Consider the following 21,641-nt stretch of genomic DNA (forward strand, 5'->3'; position numbering starts at 1 on the left):
AGTATTTGGCCCAGAATTTTCCAAAGCGATGAATTCTTCATATCCAATGCTTTCAGCAACTTCCTAATGCAAGAGCCATCGACTTCACATCAATTTCTTTTCCTTGTGTTTAGTTACCCTTCAACTATCAGGCTCCTGAACCAACATGGATACTTTCAGTCTTAGGGTAGTGTGTGGTGACATATATGTATTTTGATGATAAACTTACTTTGAAAGTCAATGATTTTCTGAAAGTATGGAGTTTGGATTACAAGGCATAGTACTCCACAGCAGCTTGCTACACTGGGAGACATGTAAGATAATAAAAACATATCTAAAGTTGTAGCCACAACAAATTTTCTCTCAGAGACAAAATTGCTGACAGTTTATATATTTCATTGCCATCTTACTTATGTTATTCTTTTTCTCCCAAAGCTGCTCTGCTTTATCAAAAAGACATTAAGTCTAAAAGAACGTACAAGCCATTTTCATTAGCATACATACGATAACTTGTTGGAGTCTTAGACTGATAGAGCATAGCAACAAGCCCCTTGGCCCAATTCATCCATGCAAACCACATTTCTCACCTAAGCTAGTCCCATTTGTCCATTTTGGCCCATATACCATTAAACCCCTCCTACCCATGTACTTATCGAGATGTCTTTTAAATATTGTTAGTGTACCTGTCTCAACTTCATTTCATAGATGCTCCACCCTCTGTATGGGAAGTTTCCCCTCAGATCCATGTTAAATCTGTCACCTCTCACCTTAAACCAATGTCCTCTAGTTTTTAGTTCCCTTCTCCTGCATTCACCCATCATGATTTTATACACGTGTAAGAGCACCTCTCAATCTCCTACATTCCAAGGAATAAAGTCCTGATCTGCTCAACCTCTTCCTTTAACTGGCCTTCTGGTTCTGGCTGCATCTTTGTAAGCTGTTTTCAGTTGAAGGAAGTTGTTACATCTTAATTTTCCCACAGCCCTTCTTTTATGTATGAATAAAAGGCATGAATATTGATTTCTCCTTCCAGTAAACAAATTTCAACCCCCACCCCCCATTCTCCACTCTGACCTTTTATCTCTTCTCACCTGATTATTACTTCCCCAGGTCCATTCCTCCTTCCTTTCGCCTGTGGTCCACTCTCCTCTCCTATCAGATTCTTTTTCTGCAGCCCCTGACCTTTTCCACACACCTCGCTTCACTTCTTACCTTCCAGCTAGTTTCTTTCTTCTGCCCCCACATTTTTATTCTGGCATCTTCTCCCTTCCTTCTCAGTCCTGAAAAAGGGTCTTGATCCAAAACATCGACTGTTTATTCATTTCCATAGATACTGCCTGGCCTGCTGAGTTCCTCCAGTATTTTGTGCATGATGCTGTGCTTTTATGTAAATTCTTTCCAGCCATATCATTGACAATGCAGTCATTGATAATGCATTGGAATCTTTATCTCAATATTAATTCTGTGTTATTTGTATCTGGAGTTGGAATTGCATAAATTAGATTACCATTTGTTCATTAACCTTGCAGAATGTGGGGAAGTCACTTTGTCTCTATGTGTGCTAATTACCTGGGCCTACCCATTTCAACAGAGAATTTTTTTATTCTCAGAGAATGCTAATTATACAAAGAGAATATTTTAAATTATTTAAGATAAAAGGAGCAGATGACTATAAAATACACTTGTGCCTGCAATTGTGAGGTCAGAGTGGAGCCCACCATTGCCACCAAGGTCCGCTGTCTGACAGTCATAAGACTAAAAACAGGGATGTAGGCATGTAATTCCAACAAACACGTCTTCTTCACTGTCCAGCAGAATTAAAATGGATGGCACCAAACAATCAAATGACAAATATGCTTTTTATGAGTCCGTCCAATAAGAATGTAATCAACATGATGCACGTGTGTAAACATGGGCATTATGGCAGCCTCGCGGTTAAACGCGACGCTATTACAGCCCGGGGCATTGGAGTTCAGAGTTCAGCTCCAAAACCCTCTGGAAGGTGTTTTGGTATGTCCTCCCGTGGAATGCATGGATTTTCCCCAGTTGCTCCATATCCTCCCAGAGTCCAAAGACACCCCGGGTAGGTTAATTGGCCACTGTAAATCACTCCATGATTGGGTTAGTGTTACATCAGGGTTGTCGGGTGTTGCTGGGGTGGCGTGGCTCAAAGGGCTGGAAGGACCTATTCACAAAGTATTGCTAAATAAATAAATAAATAAATAAATAAATCTCTTTTCTTTCTATCAAGGAGACTGAAGCCTTATTAATCCAGCAAATACTTCTGTGCTTTGCACCTTGCTTCAGTGGGCAGATTCTTCAGAGCCTGCATTGATATATACTGTGTCTCCCAGTACAGAAAAACCCTTGAAAAGAGCAACAGTGATTTACATATCTGATTTTTATTCCAACAGGTTGGTCTTATACCAATTTTTTCTAGGATCTCTTAATAACACTGGTAGGTCCTTTTGGCGAGACATATATTGTCTATGCCAAGAAAAGTAATGGAAGTATTCTTCAGTGATTACTTATAGAGTATATTTGAGTTATGTGGAGTAATTTAGTAATCAGGATATTCTGCCATTTGGAATTGAACTCAATGTTTGCCTTGCTCTATGGTTTCAGTATTTATCCATTGACCTGTGAACACACTTCAAAATGCTGAAAGGAAGATTAAGAGAATTAACCTTTTCAAGGGTCAGGTTTCTGCCACTAGATCTCAAGGCTATCAATGAATGAATTGTTTATTGATAGCCCTGACATCTCGAAGCTCAGGGATGACAACGATCAAACACTCGGGAAGACTACACTTTCTTGTCAACAGAGTGTTTGCAATGCAATGAAATCTGACCTACAGTTATCAATTACCAAGCATAAAGTTAGTTTTTTGATCGCAATGACAGGTAAAACAAATAGATCCCAGAGAGTACGTATTAGAGAGGTGCTTCTCAGCCTTACCTGAGTCTGGGTACACTGATAGAGCCTGGAATTATATTTCTCATGAATCACTGTATATTCCCTATTCATAGTTGAAAAAGGAGTTATAGATTCAAGGTACTGACATCCCTAGGACAGAGCCAAAGAAGGTAACAGGAGATGATAAACTCTGTGAACCCAAGCATGACAGAGTGAATCGTCAACAGGAATCTTGGTGTGGCACCTCTTCTTGAGGTACTCTATTATCAACATCTACACAAAACTGACAAAGCTGAGAAGAACATCATGACAGTGAACATGAACACAAACACGTGAAATTCAGATCTACACCTTTGCAACCTTGTGCAATATGTTTCAGATTCAAACAAAGTAAATTACTTCATAAGACATGCAGGTACTTGGTGTTATCAGCACAGAACTTTACATAACATCAGCAATGCACAGTTGATAAAACATCAAGGGAAATGTGTCATACACACAAGAAATTCTGCAGATTCTGGAAATCTAGAGCAACACACACAAAATGCTGGAGAAACTCAGCAGGTCAGGCAGCATCTGTGGAAATGAATAAACAGTCAACGTTTGGGGCCAAGACCCTTCTTCAGGACTGGAACAGAAGAAGTAAACTGCCAGAATAAAAAGGTGGGGGGAGGGGGAGGCGGCTAGCTGGAAGGTGATAGTGAACCCAGGTGGGTGGGAAAGGTAAAGGGCTGGAAAGGAAGGAATCTGATTGGAGAGGAAAGTGGACCATAGGAGAAAGGGAAGAAGTAGGGGGACCCAGGGGAAAATGATAGGCAGGTGAGAAGAGGTAAAAGGCCAGAGTGTGGGGACCGCAGGAAGAGGAGAGGAGGAGTGAATTTTTTCAAAGCAGAAATGTATGTTCGGGATTGTTAAACATGGGACACCTTTCAGGGACTATGTGATTGGTATAGCAGCCATTTGCTCCCAACATGAACCAATCTGCAATCTAAAGCAAGAATACCTGTAATGCATGAATGCACATCATTGTCTGCAGAGGGTCCTCTCTTAATGTGATGGTAAAAGGAAACTATTTCAGGTGCCTGGATTACTATCAATGGTATTTGAATATGCAGAAATGTTCTTGTCAAGTCAGATGCACTCCTTTCATAAATATTCTATTCTATGGAGTTTTACATTTACATCCAGATTTTTGAAATAATCTAAAAATGTGACCAATAAAACTATATTTAATTATGCTGTTGTTGTTGTGCTTCAAGAGCATAAAATCTCCCTGTACTTTTGAGTTTGGAGATTTCTACAGCAAGTTTCTCCCAAAAGAGGGTCTTCCACAGGGTTTCCTCATGAATGTCTGCTAGTGCTAAACAAAGACTTTTAACATCTACAGTTCTGGACTCCATGTTGATTATTCCCAGTTATAATAATGTGTCATTCTTCAAGGCTCCGTCTACCTTGGATAACCCAGAGCTGACCTTCAGTTGATTCAATGGCCAGTGCCTTTAAATCAGATATATGAGGAATTTACCTTTGGGTATATGGAAACCTCTTTTATATATAAGGGGCTAATGTTTCGAGAGTTATGGAGTTATATAGCATGCAAACAAGCCCTTCTGCGCTCCTTGTCCATACTGAGCAAATTACCCACCTGAAAGAATACAATTTACTTGTGTTAGACTCATATCCATCAACCCCTTTCCTATCCAAATGCCTGCCCAAAACTCTTTTAAACATTGTAATTGTACCCACCTCTACAACTTCCTCGGGCATATCACTTCACATACCCAACCCCTCTGTATAAAGAAGTTGCCCTCAAATCCCTTTTAAAGTTTTTCCCTCTCACCTTAAATCTAAGCCTTCTAATTTTAGGTTCTCTTAACCTTGGAAAAAGACTATTGACCATTCACTCCAAGGAAAAAATGCCCCAGACTATCAGTCCTTCATTACAATTTGGACCCTCCAGTCCTAATAGCATCTTTGTAAATCCTTTGCAGCTTAATGACATTCTTCCTATATCTAGACGAACAGAAATGTACACACTTCAAAGGTGGTCTCAGTAATGTCTTGCATTGTTGTAAGATGATGTCCCAACTCTTGTACTCATTGTCCTGCCCGATGAAAGCAAGTATGCCAAATGTCTTCTTCACCACTCTGTCTACGTTGCCACTCTCATGAAACTACGGACTTGTATTCTTATGTCTCTCTGTTATTTTCACAAAAGCTCACCCTGATTTCCATATTTCCTAACCCTCTGAATCAATCTAGCTGCAGCAACTTGCAAAAGGTCTTGCTGACATCCACTTTGACAACATCCACTACCCTGCCCTCATCAGTTCTTTTGTTCCCTCTCCAAAAAACTGATAGTATCTCATCCGGTTCAATTTCTCACACTTAAACCCATGCTGACTATCCCTAATCAGTCCTTGCCTTTCCAAATTCAGGTAAATCCTGTCTCTTAGAATCCTTTCCAGTTACTTTTCCACCACTGAAGTTAGTCCTTTCAGTCTTGCAATTTCTCACCCGCAGGTATCAATGATACAAATACCTCTGTCAGGGCCCCATCAATTTCTTCCCTGCATTCCCTCAGTGGTCTGTGATACACCTGGTCAGGCCCCAGTTTCAGACTAATTCAGACCAAAAGGATCAGAGTGTTTCCTTAATGGCAAAGAATGTAGTTATTAACAAGTTATTGTTATGCTATCAGTATATTTCCTTTTTAGGGAAGCTGTGTATATTTTATCTCTTCTGTCTCCTATTGGTTACAGCTGGGGAACTCATCAAACTTAATGAGATGACAGAGGGATGTGACAAGACACAAACTACTGCATCAATTTAGAAAGATAACTCAACAAGATTTGGAAATATTTATTAAAGTGGCAATATTATTGTCAGAAACTTGAACAAAATTTTTAATGTTCCTGATGGATTGCTAAACATTGAGCTTGAACTAGAATTGCCTTGGTTAATTTATGCTGGTTTTCAATATTAAGAACAATCTTTAGCAAAATGTACTGAGTTTATCACCACTGGTTTTATCCGATAAGATATTTAGGTATGTATCTCAAGAAAAAAATCATTTTGAATGAAGTGTTGGCATTTACTCATTGAAATGGAAACAAGCCAGGGACTTGCACACAAGTGTTGTTAAAACATGCAAATCCCAGACTTAAAGTTTTAAAGCCTCAACTCTGTCAGTTCACTCTACTGAATTACTTACAATGGAATCCAGTGATGGGGCACAGACAGGCTGAAATTTCTCAACTTTTATGCTTCTCAGACCTTACAAAATTGGACTGATACATGATCCAGCCTCTCATTAACTCCGATGGAAGCTGCAGGTGTGAAGCACCAGAAATGCTACATTTTTCCTTTTAAAAATTACTTGCATTTAATTTAATTCTTCAATTTGTATTTTTATAAAATACTCCAAGACATCTTAAAACTGTTAACTTCAACAAGTACTGTCAGCAAAACTGGAAAATGGAACAATGCTTATAAAATTCTTCAGGAGTGTTTTTGAAGCAAAGCACCCTCGATGATCCATTGAAGATGAAATGCCTTTCAGACCATTCCATGGGAGTACTGGATACATTTGGGCCTTCCATAATGCTGTCTATGCATACACTAAATAAGAGTGGACTTGGAGAGACCATGGTTTGCAAGTTTGAAATGAGAGTCAAGCCAGCAAAATCTGAACTCATCAAGATGTCACTAATTCAATTGCTCGGAGTATGTCAATAAATAAATGCTTGATTAATTTTCCTGTGATTTGTCATCCCAGTATTAATCCTGGTTAATAGATCAGACAAACTGGGGAGATTAAGTAATTCTGCATGTATTTGAAAATGTTGCATGAGTATGATATTGGGAAATACAGTTTACCAAGTATAGACGATCCAACCTTTTCCTTCAGTGTCTGCACAGCAGAGCACAGCAGAGTTTAGGGGTTACCTAAATTCATTTAGGGTTTCATTAATCAGATTTTGATGTGTGTCCAAATCCTATTTGGAAATGTCAAAGACCTATTGTCATTTTCGCTGATCCACAAACTAGAGCATCATGTCATTTTGGAATGACCTGTAGCTAACATCTGAAATGAGGCACGTTCATCTGATGGAAGAGAACTTACCATGTTACGAGAACTTTTGCTACTGGAGCCTTGCGACCCATGAAGGTGGGGGTGGGGGGGGCATCTGCCATATTATGCAGCTTAATGTCTGCACATCTATCAAGCAAATACTAATTTGTACATCTGCTAGGCATAACATCTTTTATGTTCCTTGAAGCATAGTGGAATCAAGCAGAGAAAGCACACACCTTCGAGACTTTTCAGGTGGCAGGCATGTGATTATCAAAGCTCCTCATATCAACATATAGCATATTTCATCAAACTGGATTTAATACTGGATTAGCCACCTCCAACAGGATCCCACCACCAAAAACATCTTTCCCTCCCCCGCTTTCTGCTTTCTGCAGGGATTGTTCCCTACGCGACTCATTTGTCTCCCCCATCCCAGCCCACCGATCTCCCTCCTGGCACTTATCCTTGTAAGCGGAATAAGGGCTACACCTGCCCTTACACTTCCTCCCTCACCACCATTCAGGGCCCCAGACAGTCCTTCCAGGTGAGGCGACACTTCACCTGTGAGTCAGCTGGTGTGGTATACTGCGTCCGGTGCTCCCGGTGCGGCCTTTTATATATTGATGAGACCCGACGCAGACTGGGAGACCGTTTCGCTGAAAGTCTACGCTCTGTCCGCCAGAGAAAGCAGGATCTCCCAGTGGCCACACATTTTCATTCCACGTCCCATTCCCATTCTGATATGTCTATCCATGGCCTCCTCTACTGTCAAAATGAAGCCACACTCAGGTTGAAGGAACAACACCTTATATACCAGCTGGGTAGTCTCCAACCTGATGACGTGAACATTGATTTCTCAAAATCCTCCCCTTCTTACCCCATCCCTTATTCATTTATTTATCTATTTATCTATATTTATTTGTTTGTTTGTTTATCATCCCCCCCCCCCTTTTATCCCCTCTCATGTTTCTCTCCCTGCCCCTCTCACAATCACTCCTTGCCTGCTCTCCATCTCCCTCTGGTGCTCCCCTCCCCCATTCTTTCTCCCTAGGCCTCCCGTCCCATGATCCTTTCCCTTCTCCAGCTCCATATCCCTCTTGCCAATCACCTTTCCAGCTCATAGCTTCACCCCACCCCCTCCTGTCTTCTCCTATCATTTCGGATATCCCCCTCCCCCTCCCACTTTTAATTATCTTCCTATCTTTTCTTTCAGTTAGTCCTGACGAAGGGTCTCGGCCCGAAATGTCGACTGTACACCTTCCTGTAGATGCTGCCTGCCCCGTTGCATTCTGCCAGCATTTCGTGTGTGTTGCATGACACTTAATGAATGTTCAGATGAAGACAGATATACTTTTCCATATATCAATTACTTTTCTTTCCAGAAACGATCTGCAAGGTTTAAATTTAATATTATCTGCCTATACCACTTCACCTGGCAGCTTGTTCCATTTACCTGCCCCCCCCCCCATATGAAAAGGGTTTCCCTCAAGTCCCTTTTAAAGGCTTCTCATCTCACCATAAACCTAGGTCCTCTAGTTTTAAGATTCCCCTTATCTAAGAAAGCTGACAGTGTTCTAAAGTTACATAAGGATGAGGAGAAAGTTGCAATGAGTTGTCTTTGAGTTTAGTGTATGTATTAATCTGACACATTTTTTATAATAACTATACGAAGGTTAAGACTTTAAACCTTTCAATTCTATGTAAGTTTAACTGTACATGGTCTCAAAGTGTTTTTATTGGATTTAACCTCATTTCATAGCAGTCTAAAATTATTGGATATAAAACTGTGGTCATGAAATACCAGCAATTTGATCCACCTTGACATGGAGCCCAGTTCCACTTCAGTTTTGTTACTTCTATGTCAAAGATCAACCTTAGGAATGTTAAAACATATACATTTTCCTTCTGACAAAAGGATCCAGTGAAAAATATGCACCAGTAGCAAAGGCATCTCATCCACACATCAGGAAGTTCAGCAAATGATACTGAGTTACTTTGAATTCATTTTCAGAATGTGGTCTCCACTGGCAGATCAGTATTTACCAGAACTGGAAGAGCACACGAGCAGGAGAATGCTTCTAACACCTGATCCACTATTCTTTTTTTAACGTGAGTGCCTTTTATCTCAACATCGTATTGGTTTCATCATTCCTCAGCACCTGATTGGAAAGCTGAAACTGCTGGGCCTGAACACCTCCCTCTTCACCTGGATCCTAGACTTCCTGACTGGGAGACCTCAATCAGTCTAGATTGGGAGCAGCATCTCCAACACCATCACACTGAGCACAGGGGCCACCCAGTGCTGTGTGCTCAGTCCACTGCTGTTCACTCTGCTGACCTACGACTGTGTTGCAACATACAGCTCGAACCACATCATCAAGTTCACCGATGACACGAACATGGTGGTTCTCATCAGCAAGAACGACAAGTCAGTATAGAGAGAGGAGGTGCAGTGGTTAACAGACTGGTGCAGAGCCAACAACCTGTCTCTGAATGTGAGCAAAACAAAAGAGATGGTTGTTGACTTCAGGAGAGCATGGAGCGACCACTCTCCACTGAAGATTGACAGCTCCTCTGTTGAGATTGTTAAGAGCAACAAATTTCTCGGTGTTCACTGGTGGAGAATCTTCTGGTGGAGAATCTCACCTGGTCCCTCAACACCAGCTCCATAGTCAAGAAAGCCAAGCAGCATCTCTGCTTTCTGCAAAGGCTGAGAAAAGTCCATCTCCCACCCCCCATCCTTACCACATTCTACAGAGGCTGTATCGAGAGCATCCAGAGTAGCTGCTTCACTGCCTGGTTCGGGAATTGCACCGTCTTGGATCGCAAGACCCTGCAGTAGATAGTGAGGTCAGCTGAGAAGATCATTGGGGTCTCTCTTCCAGCTATTACAGACATTTGCACCACAGACTGCACCCTCAAAGTTAACAGTATTGTAAAGGATCCCACGCACCCCTCACACAAACTCTTCTCCCTCTTGCGATCTGGCAAAAAGTACTAAAGCATTTGGGCTTTCACGGCCAGACTGTGCAACAGTTTCTTCCCCCAAGCCATCAGACTCCTCAATACACAAAGTCTAGACTGACATCTACATAATTTATTATTATATTGTGATTTGTCCTCTACTGTGCCTATTGTCTTGTTTATTAATTATTGTACTGTCCTGCACTGTTTTGTGCACTTCATGTAGTCCTGTGCAGGTCTGTAGTCTAGTGCAGTTTTTAGTTGTTTTATGTAGTCTAGTGTAGCCTTGTGCTGTCTCACATAGTCTAGTGTAGTTTCATGTAGCACCAGGGTCCGGGAGGAACGTTGTTTCGCTTTTACTGTGTACTGTACCAGCAGTTTATGGTCGAAACAATAATAAACTTGACTTGATTTGACTTGACTTTTTGGTTCAATAGTCTTCAATATCTTTTTCTGGATAATCATCTATCAAATGAAATTACGCATTGACATCATCTCAAAATCTTTTGGATCTGGAGCGTAGCTGTGAAGAAGTGTCTCCTGATTTTACCTTATAATTGTTCTGTGCCTTTCTTGATAAAAGGATGCCACCATCCAGGCCATGCTCTCTTCTCATTGCTACATTCAGGAAGGAGGTACAGGAGCTTCAAGTGCCAAACCACCAGGTTCAAGAACTGTTATTGCCCTTCAACCAGAGAGGATAACTTCACTCACTAAAATTTGTCTTTGGCAATTGGTTGTTTGTCTATTTTTGCTGTATGCAGTTGTTCAGTGGATCTATTGTATTTCTTTTCACTTACCATGAATGCCCACAAGGAAATGAATCTCTGGGTAGTATATGGTGACACATTTGCATTTTGATAATAAATTTACTTTAAATTTTGAAAAGAGGTAGCCTCTCTCTACCCAATTAAATGATTTAATTTTGTTTAACCCCATTTGAAACAAACACAAAACTCTAAACTCAAAAGGATGCCTGCATAGTCTCCACATTAATGTGTATATTGCAAATGCCTTGCCTGCTGGATGCATCACAGAGTGTATAAACACCACCACCTGTTTCAAAACCCAGCAAATGAAATTTCCCTCAGCAAATCACACAAAAATGTAACTCTACTTTTAATGAAAGGTAGCAGTTTGAAACTTGATTCAGAAAGGTCTCTGGGTCTATTTAAATTGTCTTACTTGGTAGAAAAGGTTAAAATAGTCCCCTCCACATAGCCTATCCTTTGTGCTGTACTTTGAGTATGTGCCCCACATCCACATCATTTGAAAGTATCTTCTTTTTTTCTTCTTTGCAAGTTTCTTGGTATTGGTGAAGACTTGCTCAAATTCCATTTCTATAGGTTCTCAAGCTGTTCATGAGGACAATGAAAGACCCACAAGCTCTAGCACAGCTGTTTGGTATGTCTTTTAGTGGGTATTATAGAAACTGATAAGATCCTCATCCACTTTCTTTGTGCTTCCTCTGCAGAGGCAGTAAAATCTCAGAGTTCCCATAAAATCACTCTCTTCTCTCAAGCCAGAAGAATCCACAATATTTTTCATGAAGGCTCTATGGATGTCATTAAGGCAGTTTCCGAGCCCTCCAGGTGATCTTTTGTTGTGACACGGTTTGGAGCATGGTTCCATTCCTCAAAGGTATAAATGAGATTGAATGTTGAAAATCACTATTACTCAGCTCAATAACAATGACGAAGATATTTCGATCAGTATTGTGGCTGGTGATCCTTCCTCTTCATCATCATTATGTCATGAATTAAGAATTGTTGTCTGATGGTCAAAGTGTGTGAATATAATTCAAGCAAGAAATCTCATTATTCCTCAAATGTCATACTTAATATTTACAGCTGGTCATTTCTTTCTACCGTACGTTGGTTGCCTGTATCTTTATTCTTCTTGTGGTTGAAACTCTACTCTTTCTTGTCTGGGCTCCTGATGAAACTGCAGATGTTAAGGCTTTTGGATTTTGCAGTGAATTAACTGTTTAGTGCAATGACGATTTTGTGACATGACAGTGAAATTCGCATTGGACAATTATAACCATGTCAAGCATTTTAATTTCAATAGACCTTTACCACTGATCATTCTTGCTGCTCCCATCAGGTGAAATTACATAATCATACTCTCTGCTTTATCATGGGGTCTATTGACTGAATCCATCTTGTGGATTCATTTACTGTTGTAAAGCATGATTCAATCATTTCTCACTTGAGTGATAATGAGCACTCTTGTAGAGGAACAACAACTTATACTCTGCATGGGTATCCTCCAAACTGATGGCATGAACATTGATCTCTCAAACTTCCGGTAATGTCCAACCAAACTATTCCCCATTCTCTTTTCCCTCTCTCACATCATCTCCTTATCTGCCCATCACCACCCTCTGATGTTGCTCTGCCTTCCCTTTCTTCCATGGCCTTCTGTCCTCTCCTATCAGATACCCCCTTCTCCAGCCTGTATCTCTTTCTCCAATCGACCTCCCAGCTCTTTACTTCACCCCTCCCCCTTTCCCAGTTTCATCTATCACCTGCCACCTTGCACTTCCTCCTCGCCTCCTCCATCTTCTCATCTGAATTCTCAACTTTTTCACCAGTCCTAATGAAGAATCTCAGCCCAAAACATTGTTTCTTTATTCTTTTCCATAGATGCTGCCTGGTCTGCTGAGTTCCTCCAGCAATTTGTTACTCAAATTTTCTATGTCTTTTTTTTACATAATCACACACAGGAGTGCATATCTTTTAGGGATGGAAATCTATGCTTAAAAATAATGTCTTATGATCTAGATGGGCACAATTCCAATGGAGCTGTGGTTTCACACAGCATGGTATGCCAGGACTGAATTTGATTTCAGACATTACCTAAATGAAAGTGGGATGCTGGAGGCAGAAGCTGCTGTGGCAGGGTGGGATGAGGATGGTAAGAATGTGGGCAGGTCTTTTGCCATCCAGGCCATGCACAGAAAGAACTGAAGACACGGTCAGTGGCTCAATATTATTCCTGCAGCCAAGGAGTATGAAATGGGCCAGCAAGTGTAAATCTAAATGCCTCCTCATACTCAGGAAATCACTGATTAGTCTGGTCAGCTCTTGGTGGACCTACTCAGTGCATGTACAGTACCAGCCCACATAACAATGTGTCAATCATTCTGGCACAGCCGACATACAGCACCAATTTTCATACCTGTGGTATAAAGCCTTATTTCAAGGAGGAGTCCTGGGTGACTAATAGTCACTGAATCAATACAATATCTAGAACACATTTGAAAGGACATGTCATAATGTTACATTTTGTATCCTTTAGGCATTGTGTCATAGAATTGTGCAGTGAGAAGTCCCACCTACACTGATGTCATCTGCCCGTAATAGGTGTGTATCTTTCTATACCTTGTTTGAGTTCAAGTTTAATTGTTGTTTTAATCATGCCTGTACATATATATATATATATATATATATACATGTATATATATAAAAAAGAGAGAGAGAGCGAGAGTGAGAGAGAGAACAGTACTCCTCCAGGGCCAAGGTGCAAATCACAGTACATGCAGTCACACACAATAAACAGTACATATAGAGACAATAGCATGTACAGTCACAAAAATAATACAGGTTGGGTACTCATCCGAAATTCCAAAATCCAAAAAACTGTGGTTTATTTTTTCTTTGAGTGCTGACATGAAATCACAAATGGAAAATTCCACAAGACGCTGGGGAGGTTCTCAGGCGATCTGCAGGTCTCTGCACACCGCAGACAGCTCCTGGAAGTGACCTCACATATGGAATGAACAGAAGTTAATGAAAAATAGAAAAACACAAAATAAAGCGAAAAATGAAGATTTCGATAGTGTATCGGCAGCCTCGGAGTGAACACACGCTGCTTACTGGCATGCTGATCATGAAACAAGCAAAGCTCATGACGAACTGAAAATTGAAGGTAATTGTGGATGCTCAGCAGGCGGGTGGCAGAAATTTGAGAAGTGACACAGTATTAAATTTTTAAAGCGTCTGCTGATCATGAAAATCTAACACCAGAACAAATGGAAGCAAAGACTACTTACTGGTAGCACCTAAATTCAGAGTTAGAAATGGTGGCAATCCAAAGCTACCTCATTATATATTTGAAAATCTGAAAAAAAATCCAAAATCTAAAACACTTCCGGTCACAAGCATTTTGGATAAGGGGTACTGAACCTGTATTAACACAAGTCCCTGCGAGGCATGGCCTGAAGATTGATGGTGTCTAGAATGTTTACTGTGAGAATAAATTGTCTATTTACATGCTTGTCTAAATAGCTCTTCATCATAATGATTGTTGGATTAGAGTCTGAATGTTTAATTTTTCTCAGTTTAACCTTTCCTATGCTTGCTTATATTTTTATGATATTACCTATATGCGTGTATTGTGGTATGTTGTCCAGTGAGTTTTCCAGTAACTGTATAGCTGATTCTCTATTTTCCCAAAAGCTTCAAAGTTTTTCTGCAGCAGATATCAAACCACTTGAACTTGAGTATTTCATAGGCTTCCTCATCAATGAAATGTGTTTTATCTCTCTAGTGAACTAGTTTTTAGGTTAAGATGATCACAGCTGCATTGTGTCTTTCACTTTTTCTTGTTTTCATTCTTTGCTTCCTCTTTCTACCTTACAGTAGAGTGAGATGGTTACCATTTAGTTTTATTCTTATGAACAGCTAATAAAACAGCTATAACTCCAAGATTTATGCTTCATTCTTGATTTCCAAATAACCTTTGGATCAATATCACTGGATTGTATCTGATTCCACTGACTTTTATTGCAGTGAGCCACAAATACCAACTTACACTTCAAAACCCCTATAAAATTCTTTCCTCTCACCTTAATCTCCCTTATTTTTGATACCCCTACAATGGGAAAAGTATTCTAACTCTCTACACTATCTATCCTTCTTGTAACTTTATCAGATTACCCCATCAGCCTTCACTCTTCTGCTCAGACTCCAAAGGAGCGTCAATAATATATCACAGTAATTTCACAAAAACATCCATTGCAACAACTCTGTCTCTTTAGTCTCTTGTTCGGTTTGAACAAAGCTTACACAAGATCAAGAAAGAACATCTAGCCATTGCACTAGAGTGAGGCCTCACATAAATAGGTCTTTTGGCATTCATGTTCACACTGACCATCAGGCACTCATTTCGGCATTCCCCTTTCCCCAGCATTTGGTCCATAACCTACCATGTCTTCGCGATTCATTTCCTTAAACAGGCATTCAAGTCTGGAGATCAAGAAAGCTACAAGAGGTGCAATATGATCTCTGAAAAGCCATGTCATGAGTGAAGTGGAAATTGCAGACCAGATTTGAATCATCAAGGGATGAATGATATTGTCTCCTACAAAGTTAAATCAAGGGACATGGGAGACAGCAGGGCTTCACTTCCAGATGAACTCAATGCCTTCTACACTCACTTTGACCATCAGACCATGGAGAAACAATCACGAACCCCAACATCCCCCAATGATACAACTATCTTAGTCTCTGAAGGTGTTGGGCAGGCTGCCTTCACGAGGGTGAATCCCTGGAAAGAATCTGGACTGGATGGGGTATCTGGCCAAGTACTGTGCCATGCTGACCAACTGGCCAGTGTGTTCAATGAGATCTCTCACTTTGGCTGTGTGTGGTACCCACCAGCTTCCAGCAGGCTTCAATTATACCAGTGCCCAAAAAGAGCATGGGTTCCTGCCTCAAGCTGGTGATAAAACGTATCAGCTCCTGTCTGAAAAATGATTTGGATCCATTCACTTGTCTAATAAAGCCACAGGTCCATTGCAGATGCCACCTCATTGGCTCTTTACTCAATGCCAGAACGTCTGGACAGCAAAGATGCATACATCAGGAGGTTCTTTATCACCTACAGCTCAGCATTCAATATGATCAACCCTTCAAAATAATCAATAAGCTTCAAGAGCATGGCCTCAATGCCTCTTGTGCAATCGGATCCTGGATTTCCTTACTTGTAAACTTCAGTCAATTTTGATCGGCAACAGCATCTCCTCCACGTGCTCCATCCACACAGCTGTGTATTTAGCCCTCTGCTCTATTTGCTTTATACCTATGACTGTGTGGCTAAACAGTGCTCCAATGCTATATTCGAGTTTGCTGATGACATCACTGTTGTGGGCCGTATCAAAGGTGATGACGAATCAGCACACAGAAGGGAGATTGTAAACTTGGCTGAGTGGAGACACATCTACAACTCAATGTCAGCAAAACCAAGGAACTGATTATGGACTTCAGGAGAGGGAAACTAGAGGTTCATGACCCAGTCCTCATCGTAGGATCAGAGGTGGAGAGGGTTAGCAATTTTAAAGTTCAGGATGTTTCTACTTCAGAGGACCTGCCCTGACCCAGCACGTAAGTGCAAATGCGAAGAAAGCATGGCTGTGCCTCTACGTCCTTAGGAGTCTACAGAAATATGGCATGACATCTTAAACTTTGACAAACTTACATAGATGTGTAGTAGAGAGTATATATACTGGCTGTATCATAGCCTGATATGGAAACACCAATGTCTTTGAACAGAAAATCCTACAAAAGTTAGTAGATTTGGCCCATTACATCACAGGTAAAGATCTCCCAACCACTGAGCACACCTACATGAAGCACTGTCAATGGAAAGCAGCATCGATTATCAGAGATCCCCATCATCCAGGTCATGCCCTCTTCTCACTGCTACCATTAGATAGGTACAAGACCCTCATGACTCACACACCAGCTTCAAGAACAACTACTACCCCTCATCCATCAGACTCTTGAATAGAAAGGAATGATGACACTCACTTGCCCCATCATTGAAATGTTCTTACAACCAATGTTCTCACTTTAAGGACTCTGAATCTCATTATCTCATGCTCTCATCATTTATTGCTATTTATTTATATTTGCATTTGCACGGTTTGAAGTCTTCTGCACTCTGGCTAATCTTTCATTGATCCTATTATAATTGCTATTCTATAGATTTGCTGAGAATTCCCACAAGAAAATGAATCTCAGGACTGTGTATGGTAACATATGCTGGCCATTGGTGGACTGGCATCAGCACCAGCCTTTGAAGCGAATGGTCCCAAGCTCAAATCTGTCTGGAACTTTGCACACTTTCCATTGTGCTGCGATGAGCGCCGAGCTGACAGCTTGGTCTTGTAAAAAGCAGTCAAATGATACAGAAACTGCAAAAATGCTGCCTGATACACCACAAGGCATGAAAACGAACAACAACAACAATATAGTAACATATATGTACTTCGATAATAAATTTAACTTTGACTTTACCTTTAAAATATCGTGAGGGATTCTGCCTCCACCATCACAAGTGGCAGTATGTTGCAGATTCCAACTAGCTGCTAGTAAGAATATTCTTCCTCAAATCACTTGAAAATGTCCCTCCTGTCATGATAAATATATGTGATGTACTTCGTATTATTCACTACTTCGGTGAGTAAAGTGTTTCTTACTATCCATTCCATAATCTGTATACTTTGAAGTTAACTTCACTGTAGCAATTTACATACTTCAACCATTGATCCAGCATTCTGTTTTCTTTATTGTGCCTCAATGCACTGATGTGATGAAGTAATCTGTGTGGATGGCATGCTAAACAAAGTTTCCCATTATATATCCTCCAGCATTTTGTATGCTGCTCCAGATTCTAACATCTGCAATGTCTCCATGACATTTGGCCCATCTACCTGCATTGCTGCTTTCCAGGAAATAAGGATTTGAACTGCATGGTCTCTCTGAGTATAACATTCCTGGGCACACTGCTGTTTACTGCCCTATTTTATTGAGATTAAGTTTCAAACATCAGTGCACAGCCTGATTTTCCAATTGAGCTAAACTCTGCTGAAGGTAACTTTCCTCCTTATTTAGAAAACCATTGATTTTCATGTCATTCATAGACTTATTAGCCATATATCCTAAATGTCCTCACACGATAAAAACCTGAAAATCACAATGGACCTAAACTAAAGCCCATTCGCACTTGTCCCTGTGCCCACTCATGCAGACTTAATTTTCCGAAGAAATTAAATGAGATGACTTGCTGCACTTAAGGTATCAAGTGAGTCTCTGAACTGAAAGATAGCCTCAGACATTGTATCATGAACATCCTAACAATCTACCACCATCAAAGAACAAAACATAAGAACCAAGATACAGGAGCAAGGGTAGACTTCCTGGCCCCTCAATGTAATCATGGCTGATCTGCTCCTGTCTTCAATTTTTTTCTCTGTGCCAGTTCCATATTCCACAAATATATCTGCCTCTTCTTTAAAAAACATCAGATATCTTCCTCTCTAGACCTCTGTGGTGGGGAATTCCCAATAGTCAACATCCTCTGCAAGAAGGTATTACTTAACACCCTAGTGTTAAATAACCACCCTGATCTTGTAAGTATATCATTTTGTAGTGACTTTCCAACTAATGCAGATATCCCTATACCGATCTGACATGTCCCCTTTGGATCTCATAAGCTTCAGGAAAATCACTCCTCATTCCTTAAATATCCAAAGAACAAAGATATAACTTTTTATGCTTGTGATAAGACAACCATCTCCTATTAAAATAACAGCCTTTCTGGACTGCTTCCAATGTAAGTATATGGAGTCATAGAAAAGTACAGCACAGAAACAGGCTCTTCAGCCTGTCTGGTCCATGCCAAACAATTTTAACTGCCTACTCCCATCGACCTACACCAGGACCAAAGCCCTCCACATCCATTCATGTACCAATCCAAACTTCTCATTAATGTTGAAATCGAGCTTCTATGCACCACTTGCACTGGCAGTTCATTCCACACTCTCAAGACCCTCTGAGTGAAGAAGCTTCCCCTCATGTTCCCCTTAAACTTTTCATCTTTCACCCTTAACCCATGACCTCTAGTTGTAGTCCCACCCAACCTCAGTGGAAAAAGCCTGCTTGCATTTACCCTATCTATACTCATCATAATTTTGTATGCCTCTATCAAATCTCCTCTCAATCTTTTACGTTCGAAGGAATAAAGTCCTAATCCATACAATCTTTCCTTATAACTCAGGTCCTCCAGAGCCAGAAACATCCTTGTAAATTTTCTCTATACACTTTCAACCTTATTTACATCTTTTCTATAGATAGGTGACCAAAACTGCACACAATATTCCAGATTAAGCCTCATCAACGACTTATACAATTTCAACATAACATCCCACCTCCTGCACTCAATACTTGGATTTATGAAGGCCAATATAAAGAAAACTTTACGATCCTATCTATCTGTGACATCCCTTTGAATGAATCATGGACCTGTATTCCCAGATATCTTTGTTCTACTACACTTCTCAGTGTCCTACCATTCAATGTGTAAAACCTACCTTGGTTGGTTCTACCAAAGTGCAACATCTCACAGTTGTCTGCATTAAATTCCATTGCTATTTTTCAGCCTATTTTTTCCAGTTGCTCCAGATCCTACTGCAAGCCATGATAGTCTTTATTACTAGCCACTACACCACCAATCTTGGTGTCTTCCACAAATTTGTTGATCCAATTAACCATATTATCGTCTAGATCATTGTTATAGATGATAAACAACAAAGGACCCAGCACCAATCCCTGCAGCAATTCAATAGACACAGGCCTACAGTCAGAGAGACAACCACTCTTCTCCCACAAAGCCAATGTTAGATTTTACTACCTCATTTTGAATGCCGAGCAAATGAACCTTCTTGACCAACCATGCCCGACCTTGTCAAGTGTTTTGCTAAAATCCATGTAGACACCATTCACTGCTATGCCTTCATCCACTTTCCTTCTAACTTCCTTGAAAAAATCTAAAAAATTGGTTAGACATGACCTACTATGCATAAAGCCATGCTGGCTACCCCTGATCTGTCCATGTCTATCCAAACACTCATAAATCCAGTCCCTTGGAATACCCTAAAATACCTTTCTTAAATATTCATACAAAAACAGAATACAGAAGTAACTTTACACAGCACTCCAGGTGCAACCTTGCCAGTCCCCCAAGCCCTTTTTGTTAACCCTATATTCATTTCTCAAGTTCTGGTAAAGTCCTGTCCTTTACTAAATGGCAGATGGCATTTAAAAAGCAACTACATTGATGAGTTGGGAGAGCATTAAAGAGTCAGATAGGTTTCTACCTATAATAACTTTAGATAGGATGGTTCCTTCTCAACCTTACAAAAATTCCAGCTAATTAACTGAAGATAAATTCTGTAGCTGCCATTTGTGATTGAACTTGGGTCTCATTGTTAATCCAGCCTGCTGGAGTATATCTAGTATTCCAACACAATGTTATCACTGTACTCTTTGAGCTCCTGTTTAAATATTCCGGAAGATAGAAATTTTTAACAACTAAATTTCAAAAGAAAACAAAAACAATGTACTTTCAAAACTGAAGATATTAATAGCAGTAAATTAATTAAAATACTTACCTGCACTTTTATCTTTCTATTGTGGGAGCAACATCAATGAATTGAATGGAGTCAGAGTTCTCCCTGATGGGGCCAGTGTGCCCAGCCTGACTTGCAACATCCATACCTTATGCTAGAAGTTAGAGATGAGCTGACATTGTTGGATAAGTGCATGGGTGGGAGGGATATGAAGGTTTATGGTCCAGGTGCAGTTCGATGTGACTAGGCAGAGGAACAGTTCAGCATGAACTAGACAAGCCAAAGGGTCTGATTCTGTGTTGTAGTGCTCTATGACTCTATGATATGAACTATCAACTGTCTGTCAGCTCAAACTGACCTCTTAAGTTTCTTCCTGTTTGTATCCATGAATTTGAAATACTACATTTGTTAATACCTATTCTTTTGACACACAAGAAGGTTAAGGATATACTTATGAGATGGGATATGATAAGAACATCTCTTTTAGTAGTTATAGAATAATTGCTAAGTGCTGATAAATATGATTTGTATAGATGAATATTTGATGGTTGGCATGAAAATAGTGGGCAGAAGGGCCTGTTTCTATAGGGTAAAACTCCAAGACTCTATAAACGAACATCTAAGGAATAAGGAATGAAAATCATACAACTTCTATCATAGGCAGGGAATTTGTTTGATAAGCTTACTATCATACAATCAAAATGCAAATTTAAACTACTTTTTTTAATTGCCAAATGAGCTTGGAACATTATCAGCAATTTTCAACCACTGGCCATCCATACCACATATAAAAATATGAATATGACTCTTCATCTCATAATCTTGATATTTGTTGCTTACTTATTTCTTAATATTATTATTTCTTTTTTTTTCTTTTGTTTTTGCACAGTTTGTTGTTGACTGGCTGAACACCCTTTTGGGTGTGGTCTTCCATTGAGTCTATTATGGTTATTGGACTTTCTGAGCACGCCTGCTAGAAAACAAGTCTCAGAGTTGTATCTATATTTTGATAATAAATTTCCTTTGAACTTTGAATGACTGAGGGTTGGTAAACATGGATACAACCACATCTGATGCCAAAGCCTGTCTGTAAAATAAAATATCCATAACCTCGCCAGTGTCTCCCTGAGAATAGTTGAAGGTTCTTTACAATATTACAGGAAGTGGCCTTCTCTGGAATTGTGTGGTCCATCATTTTTAAGTGGGTTAAGGAACTAGTGATAATTATATGCCGAGAGGAAAAATGGCGCCTGTGGTCTTGAGTCTGATTTGCCTGTGGAAAATCTA

At 40.2% G+C, this 21,641-nt stretch overlaps 1 long non-coding RNA gene across 7 annotated transcripts in view; it reads left to right on the forward strand.

Annotated features, from left to right (window-relative positions):
* Positions 1–21,389, forward strand: part of LOC132395593 (uncharacterized) — a 40,552-nt gene extending 19,163 nt beyond the window's left edge. The window contains exons 3-5 of one of the 7 annotated variants that reach the window (XR_009512689.1): positions 11,412–11,578; positions 13,241–13,305; positions 13,605–14,212. This is a non-coding gene — a long non-coding RNA (uncharacterized LOC132395593). Of the gene's footprint in view, positions 1–11,411; positions 11,579–13,240; positions 13,306–13,604; positions 14,213–16,929 lie in introns of those variants that run through there. The other 6 variants (XR_009512686.1, XR_009512685.1, XR_009512687.1 and 3 more) reach the window with 6 other exon arrangements.
* Positions 21,390–21,641: the final 252 nt, after the last annotated feature.

Source organism: Hypanus sabinus, chromosome 6, assembly GCF_030144855.1.
Source record: "Hypanus sabinus isolate sHypSab1 chromosome 6, sHypSab1.hap1, whole genome shotgun sequence".
Lineage (NCBI taxonomy): Eukaryota > Metazoa > Chordata > Chondrichthyes > Myliobatiformes > Dasyatidae > Hypanus > Hypanus sabinus.